We start from the raw sequence: 8,951 nt of genomic DNA, 5'->3' as shown, positions 1-8,951 counted from the left end.
GAACTTTAACTGTTACTAAGCTGTGCTAATTAAAGCAATAGAAGTCTAGATTAGAAGCGCCTAGCGCCAGACACGTACTCTACATTGCTATTGTTGAGTTGACAGCCGAATCACTGACACTGCATGGTCTGTGTTGCCAGATGAGATGGTGATCTCAATCAGTACGGTAATAAAGAATGGTGAAATTTGGTGATTTATGATCATTGTTCATTATATACACTGTATGTAGTAAAAAGGACTTTTATTTGCCGCTACATTCGAGCATCCAAACAGCTGGGAGAATACCACGTACACTAGCTCCCACGTCATGTGTCGTAATCATCTACTACATACTGTACGAGGTAAGAAGTATGATGCGTGTACTGTTCGTGTTAAGTGTTGGTCCACTGTGACATCACACTTCTAGCTGAAGATCAGCGTGCTCACACATCATGGAGATCGATCCCCCTTGTAGCAGACGATGACTGGTACTATTTTCAACATTGTTTTTTATGAAAGTTACAGGTGACCTTAGGTACCGGTATTGAAATTTGGCAGAGATCATCGTTGGGTCTTTAATTCTAACATTGAATATGCTGATGTAGCTAAAAAAAGTAATTAGGCCTACTACTAGCTTTTGTATTGGTGCTCACTTAGTATTTGTGTGGACAAAACAACTGCATAATTATTGTCTTGTGGAAATGAGTTCTAAATCCATTTCTGAACCTTGTGTTTTCATACTTTCCTCCAGATAAAGACGTAGACATGACAGCTCTTTGGGAGTGATGGTGATTTAAAGGAACTCGGTGTAGGGGTCATCATTTGGAGAACAAAGACAGATATTGATAGCTGTACAGTCTCTGTCACACGAAGAGGGTGCAGATCACCAGATTGCAAAGTACCAGATGTGGTCAACGACTAGCCATTGAATTCAGGGTTGACGAATGCTGGAAACACCGGGCCAACATCAGCGAAGGAGCCTCTGAGATATGGACTTCCATTGCATTAACCCTGCTGTAAGCTATTCTGTTGTTTTCCACTATGATTAATGAAGGGAGACTAGTTTGAAATTGATTTATATTTATTTTACATTCTAGAGTCTTAGTAATTACATAAGAGGCTACATTAAGAGACTGAATGCTTGGTTGGTTTTATTTTGTTTGAAGAAATGATTTTCAAGATACTTCATGGAGCAGTTTTGGAGCTGTCCTTCCCTCTGAAAATGAATGTCTTCACAGGTTAGTACTTGTATTTAAGAAAAATGTGTACCGTGTACTTAACGTATCGACAGAAGTGAAAACCATGTTATGGTCAGTCTTGAGTTGTGTAAGTAGAGCTGTTGCTTATGTCAAATATATATGTTAAATGATTTTGCTCTTCAAGTTTATAATGTAAACTGGAGGAACCTACTATCCTCATGCCATTTGTATTATTCATAAAGCTATTAAATTTTACTTATTTGCCCAGGAATTCAACACACACATCACTTCAAGGGGGAAGAGATACTTCAAAAGCTCAGGGAAGGAGTTCTGACTGTTCCGAGGAGACATCTGCACACCCAGATCATTGCAGCATATTTGTTGTTGCAAATGGAAGCAGAAAACTGTACAGCGTAAGTTCAATTATTTAAAATATTATTATTATTCATATATTATATTATCATAATTATTGAAAATTGGTCTGGAATACCAGTTTCCCATTGTCATGTCTTGTACTACATTTCCATCCAATATATAACCACATGTAATTTGCCTGTTCATTTTTTTTTTTTTTTGGTCTTCTCAAGTATAGAGAAAAGCAGACTAAAATTTGCCCCCCCCCCCCCAAAAAAAAAAAAAAAAAAAAAAAAAAAAAAGAAGAAGAAGAAGAAAGAAATTAGAAGGGACCGGTAAGTATAACATTGTTAATGAAGTGATGGTTATAGATTTAAAAATAAAAACTGGTATACTTGTATGAGACATGTAAACAGAGTGTACGTACAAGACTCCACGCTGACTTATTTTCTTGGTAGCGCCATCGGGCCACATGTATATTGATTTGATAATAGTCCTAATACTTATGATTTAATCATCACAATGATTAATAAAAAAGTGGGAGTTGATGTGCCATGAAGTTCAATGGATAATCACATCTTGTATAAATTTTTCTACTAACTGTGCACATTCACACTTAAGCTATCTGCATGAAATTTTCATATGTACCGGTATTAACTGATATCTGGCTCAAGTAGCAATAAATGTAATGAAACAGTGGTACTGAATAGCAATAGAAATTAATGCCAAGAAAAAAAAACATAAAAATAGTTCAGCCCCTAAAAAGATTAAAATGAGGGCCAAATTTTGGATGTTATATATTTGCGTCCTAGAATATGATTAACATTCTTCTTGCTTTCTTTTTAAATTCAGATACCAAGTAGTGAGCAAAGGATGTTGTAGCCAAGGCTGTTGCGATGCAGTACCCCACTTTGTGAGACACCACGCAAGGTGCAAAAGGACATGTAAGTTTATACTCGTAAGTTTATGTGATCTACAACTTTTTTTAGCCCTCTTTAGCAGAAAGCTTAAGTGACATACCTTGTAACATGGTATCTTATTCATCTAGCTTGCAAAAACTTCAACATTTTCAACTTTTCTCAAGAGCTAGTGGACAGAATTAAGCAACCAAACGAGGAGTTGATCATCCTTGTTTAGTTAGGGGGCAAGGACCCAAAGTTTTTCAGGTTATGGGCATGACCCCCCCCCCCCCCCCCCCCCCCCAAAAAAAAAAAAAAAAAAAAAATGGCCTTTACAGGGAAATTGCATCTATTTCTTAATTAACTCATTGTGCAAATATACAGGCAATGTGGGAACTTTTTATAATCTTTGATGTACCTTCTCATAGATGTCTAATAAAGTTGTGTGCAGATTGGCCTGATTCCATGACTTAGGTTCGATATTAAATGTTAACTTCAACGTAACGTAATGTAACTTAAGTTCCAACATGCCAGTTGCGCCGTTCATTTATAATAAACCTATTCTCGTTTTCTTCCATAAGAATGCCACTACATGTATTTCTACTGCTATCAGATCTTCATCAGTTATAGTCAACTCTGTGCCAAAGTCAAATTTGTTGAGACTCAAGAAAAAGCTTTGACTTACAATGCATTCTTATATTTCAGGAGTATACCTGTATGGCAAGGATCATGGATTCATTGAGTATCGTTTGAAGACCTTGAGGAGCTATGACACCACTCATCACCTCAGGCAGAGAGAGAGAGAGTAGTTGCAGCTCCCACCAAGCCCCTGACCGAGCACTATTCCATCGTTAGATTAGAAGCCCAATGAGAAGAGACAGCTACCATCGGTGTATAGGTCTAAATACCCTTGCTTTTTCCTCCTTTGAGATACAGTATATGCTCCTCTGACGTTGGAACTTACATTCTTGTTGAAGAGTCAGCCTCATCAGGCTCAGCGGTAGTTTAGCATGAAGCTGTTACCAGGATGTACTGCAGCACTTCAACATTAAAAGTAGAACAGGGCTCGCCGATGAAAAGAGTTTGTTGCATAGAATGTGTGATTGTTAATGCTTTAAATTGTTGGTTGTTGTATATACTAGTAACTGAAAATAGTTTTGACTTATATAGTCAAGAAAAAATCTCCTCTTCATGGCCACATGTTAATCAATACATTCATCTGTAAGGTGTTCCAAGCATATGAAAGAATGTTTGGCCACACACAGCTTGGCATTCCGCATGATACGAATCTGGCTGCGCTCATGATTAAGCACCCCCTTCTCTCCAGGCAATTCTTTAATAAAACCTTTTTATGGTCTAATATTCAGGAGAGAAAACTGTTGACAGACACTCGTATGTATTTTTTTTCTTTCCCTCATTTTTTTTTTTTTTTTTTTTTTTTGGGGGGGGGGAATGCTACAAATACTATATAGTACGGTAAATAGTAGAATCTTCCAATGGTCATCCATGCTCTTGGGATGAAGATCATGTCTCCATGTTGTGATTAAGTTATCACATACATTTGTCACCCCTTTGATTAACAGTGATGCAGTACAATATGCATGTGCTCAAATTTATTGCATCCATCTTCTTTGGAGTAGAGGGAAAAATCTTTAAAAAAAAAAAAAAAAATTGATGGGAATCATTGATCCCTAGGGTTACGGGACCCAGAGTTATTTTGTACATTTTCACCTTTATGTAATTGATGTACTGTACTTTGAAAAACTTGTGGGTAGAAGCTCAATTGGTTCAACTTCTTTTTCCACGAAACATCTGCAGCCCATCATTGATAAATCCACGGCATTAGAGTAGATGGAGCCAAATAGATTAGTTCACTAATGTGCCAAGTCAAACTTATGGATAATTCTTCCCTTGACCTCATAACAAATTATTAAGATAACCTGCAACTGATAATCATATTTTGTTATAGAGTGTTAGCAGTGATGTCACAATTGCCCACCATAAGGCTGCGTTCACATAGAAGTATACTATTTGGGTATTCGGGGCTCGTTTTCGAGGGCACGCAAATAGCTTGAATCGAACGATAGGATTTCCTAACACCGGTTCACATAAGAGGGCACTATTGAATGTACCGAATAGCATAGAATAGTGTAGCAAAGTGGGAATCGAGCTTGTTCGATTTTCCTACGGCGTATACCGTCTCACGTTTATGAAATAATGACAATTTTGGTCTGGATTTGCCCTTTAGCAAAAATAAGCATGTAGACTGACATTCTGATGCAGTTTAGAAATTGTTAATAAGATTTGCTGGGATGTAGGAGGAAGAAATCCTCACTGCATGGGATGGCAAGTTGACAGTGAGGGTGATGGTGTACTGGGTGCCCGAATAGCGAATAGCGAATAGCGAATACCGTATACCGTATACTTCTATGTGAACGCAGCCTAATGAAGTCAATTGCCTAAACTGACTAGAAATCAAGACTGCACACAAAAGCTGCAGCAATGTTTACTTCAGGGGTAAACCTAAGGCAAAAGAACACCTTTGTTAGAGAGGCATGCATGAATGAATATTGATCGCCTTTGCTATGGAAGCCACCATTATGGTGGCCAACATGACGTCAAATCACTCTATAAGAAATTCAGTTTGCATGCATTAGTTGTTGCTACATCTGGCAAAACTCGGAAGGATTACAAGTGCTCAATATTGTACAATGATGCCTTATTCAGGTGAAGAAGATCAATGATATGATACATGTTGTGTCAACTGTATTGATTGCAATTCTTTTTCCATAAATAGTAGGCCCGGTTGAGGGGGGGGGGGGGCCTACGAGCCCTCCTCCCCTTTGACATTCCATGCCAAATTTCATGAAGGCATGATTATTTTGGGGGGTTATTGATTGTAATCAATAACATAAATATTTTCATGCTGGACGTGTCGCTGACAAATTTCATTGAAAAGGCAATGAAAAACAAAAAGTAAGAAACAAAGAAATACATGAGTAAATAGAAAAAAATAGATACTTCAGAATTTTTTGATGGCACAGTTTTTTTCTCTTTCATTTGCTATGGACGCTAGAAAGAATATTTACACAAAAAACAAATGTGCCTTTTTGGAACTTTAGTTATGGCAAATGGTCTGATTTCATGCTCAAATTAGCATAATTTAGCCAAGTGACTTTTTTTGTTGTTGAAAATCAACATTACCGTTTTATAGATTATGTCACAGGCAATTTGTGTGTGGATTTTGTAATGATCGCACGGTTGATGGCCGAGGTCTGGGGGGTTTCAGGGAGGCCCCCCTCTGGCTCTATCATCTACATAAATACCCCACCTAAAGCTTACTTAAAGTCAAGACCATGCTTCTCTGATCGAGTATGTTTAGGTATTTGTGCAATGTACTTGTAGAGCATCACTGTGTTACATGACAGAGGATCCAAACTTGATTAACCATGCAGTATTGAAAATTTCTGTATTTTTGTCAATTTTTCAAAGCAATCACAATTCCTGGTACATGTGTAATTGTTTTGTATTATAATATAGATAATGGTGACTATACTTTGCAAGTCTTTTGTAGCTTATCATTGAACATGCAATAATTATATTCACTTGTAGTCGAAAATTAAACATGTTCAGGAAGGGTACTTGTAAAATTTTTCACTTTTGCACAAACTTTATGAATTTGGCATATTTTCGGGGAAATGTGTGATTCTAACATTTGAAGAGTTTGTTCGCAAAAACCGATATGTCCAGTTTTGAAGATTTTGAAGTACGGTCTCTGTCATAAAGTACAAAATAATACCTTTTGAATTATATATTGGTTGATACATATAAAGGTACATTTTTGAAGTTATGATCAAAAGAAGCAAACATTTTTTTATTATTCTCTGTATTTTTCTTGACCTTTAATCGCAAATATCTCCATTTGGCGCATATGGACTTATCAGTTTTTGCAAACAAACTCTTCATTTGTAGAGCTTTGGGAATGACAGCTAGAATAGCATATTTACAAGGACCTTGTGATGATTACGGTGACAGTTGTTCTTAAATGATAAAAATATGTATAATTATTATTGGCCACATAATTCATGGAAAACCAGATACTCAGCACATGAAGACTGTTTGTAATGGTGTACTGCTCTGTAGTTGAAGTTTAGATATTTAAAGAGGCATATTCCTTTTTTTTTTAATTTCAGGTGATCCCGTGGACATAACACATTTATTTAATATAGAGAATCAGCTCATTAAAAAAAACAAACATATCATGCGTAGCATTTAGTACATTATCTTCTTATATCCCCCTCAATGCTACTTAAAGAAAGAATAAATTAATAAGAAAGAATGAAACAACAGCCAATTGGATTACTAGCTTATATTTATTCAGTTTCATGTATTGATCCAGCTCGGGTAGGAATGACTTTCAAAACTGGAACACAAAGTTGGCAATGCACTGGGCTACCAGTGGTGGATCGTTGGCTTCAAAATACATGCATAAATATTAACAAATATCTATATTATGAACGTTGCTTGCTGTGTTTGTTTGTATTAGTTTGATTGGTATTCATTATTCCAGAAATGGCTCCAGACCACCTAGATTATTCCCAAATTCATCACCATTGTCACTTTTTCTTCCAGGGTTGAATAACTAGTGCACTGAGTGCTGTGATAGAGATGTGTGCTCATGTAGAGTGTAATTCCGTTTGGGATTGAAAAAAGATTGAAAAAGGATTAAAAAAAGATTGAAAAAGGAGTGAAAAACCTCCGGAGTTAAAGAAGAGTGAAATAAATAGGAGTGAATTGAGAGTGAGAAAGGAGTGAAAAACGACTGACAAAAGAGTGAAATACGTCAGGAGTGAATTTAGAGTGAGAAAGGAGTGAACATCCCACCAAAAACATTTCCGTCTTTTTTCACTCTCTTTTGGAGTGAAATTTCTGTTCACTCGAAATTCACTCCACTTCTAGTGATCCTTGACGTCACTACCAAGGGGAGTGAAAATCGAGTGAAAATTCACTCTTTCTTTTTTAGAGAGTACCCCTACGATTATATATGTATTTTAGCATATTTATTTATCTTACCCGTACCTGTTACATTTTAGTTGCCCTGACGGGCCTCTGACGGCATGGGCCAGACAATCACTTGTCCTGTCTTGACAAACTGTATATAGGGAAAGCAGGGCAAGTTAGTTTGGGGTGGCCCATGGTGTTCTCGTAGGTCAAAGTTGCCGCAATACCTCTAAAGTCATGATTATTGTATGTATTTCATGATGTTCAATAATCTTATATCATTCCTGTTACATTTACTTGCCCTGACTGCCCTGTGACGCCATGGGCCAGGAAACCACTCATCCTTTCTTGACAAACTGTATGTAGGGAATGCAGGGCAATTTAGTTTGGGGTGGCCCATGGGGTTTTAGTAGGTCAAATTCGACAAAATACCCCTACGATTATATATGTATTTTAGCATATTCATTTATCTTACCCGTACAATATGTTACATTTAGTTGCCCTTCCCGGCCTTTGACGGCATGGGCCAGACAATCACTTGTCCTGTCTTGACAAACTGTATATAGGGAAAGCAGGGTAAGTTAGTTTGGGGTGGCCCATGAGGTTCTCGTAGGTCAAAGTTGCCGCAATACCCCTAAAGTCATAATTATTGTATGTATTTCAGGATATTCAATAATCTTATATCATTCCTGTTACATTTACTTGCCCTGACTGCCCTGTGACGCCATGGGCCAGGAAACCACTTATCCTTTCTTGACAAACTGTATGTAGGGAATGTAGGGCAAGTTAGTTTGGGGTGACCCATGGGGTTTTAGTAGGTCAAATTCGACAAAATACCCCTACGATTATATATGCATTTTAGCATATTCATTTATCTTACCCGTACCTGTTACATTTAGTTGCCCGGACGGGCCTCTGACGGCATGGGCCAGACAATCACTTGTCCTATGTTGACAAACTGTATATAGGGAAAGCAGGGCAAGTTAGTTTGGGGTGGCCCATGGTGTTCTCGTAGGTCAAAGTCGCCAAAATATATCACCCCTAAAATCATAATTATTGTGTGTATTTCAGGATATTCAATAATCTTATATCATTCCTGTGACATTTATTTGCCCTGACAGCGCTGTGACGCCATGGGCCAGGAAACCACTTATCTTTTCTTGACAAAGTGAATGTAGGGAATGCAGGGCAAGTTAGTTTGGGGTGGCCCATGGGGTTTTAGTAGGTCAAATTCGACAAAATACCCCTATGATTATGTATGTATATTAGCATATTCATTTATCTTACCCGTACAATATGTTACATTTAGTTGCCCTGCCCGGCCTCTGACGGCATGGGCAGACAATCACTTGTCCTATATTGACAAACTGTATATAGGGAAAGCAGGGCAACTTAGTTTGGGGTGGCCCATGTGGTTCTTGTTGGTAAAATTCGCCAGAATACCCCTAAGATCATAATTATTGTATGTATTTCAGGATATTCAATAATCTTATATCATTCCTGTTACATTTACTTGCCC

General features: G+C 37.5%; 1 long non-coding RNA gene across 1 annotated transcript; it reads left to right on the top strand.

Moving 5' to 3' along the window:
- Positions 1 to 650: 650 nt before the first annotated feature.
- On the top strand, positions 651 to 2,401 carry LOC139738123 (uncharacterized). Its single transcript, XR_011711418.1, has 3 exons — positions 651 to 995; positions 1,447 to 1,591; positions 2,385 to 2,401. It is a non-coding gene; the product is annotated as an uncharacterized lncRNA (long non-coding RNA).
- Positions 2,402 to 8,951: the final 6,550 nt, after the last annotated feature.

Source organism: Diadema antillarum, unplaced genomic scaffold (genome assembly GCF_040938485.1).
Source record: "Diadema antillarum isolate AM-2024a unplaced genomic scaffold, OU_Dant_1.0 seq00000722_RagTag, whole genome shotgun sequence".
In the NCBI taxonomy this organism is placed as follows: domain Eukaryota; kingdom Metazoa; phylum Echinodermata; class Echinoidea; order Diadematoida; family Diadematidae; genus Diadema; species Diadema antillarum.
The sequence above is the reverse complement of the archived record's forward strand: the minus strand, read 5'-3'. Positions and strand labels throughout refer to the sequence as shown.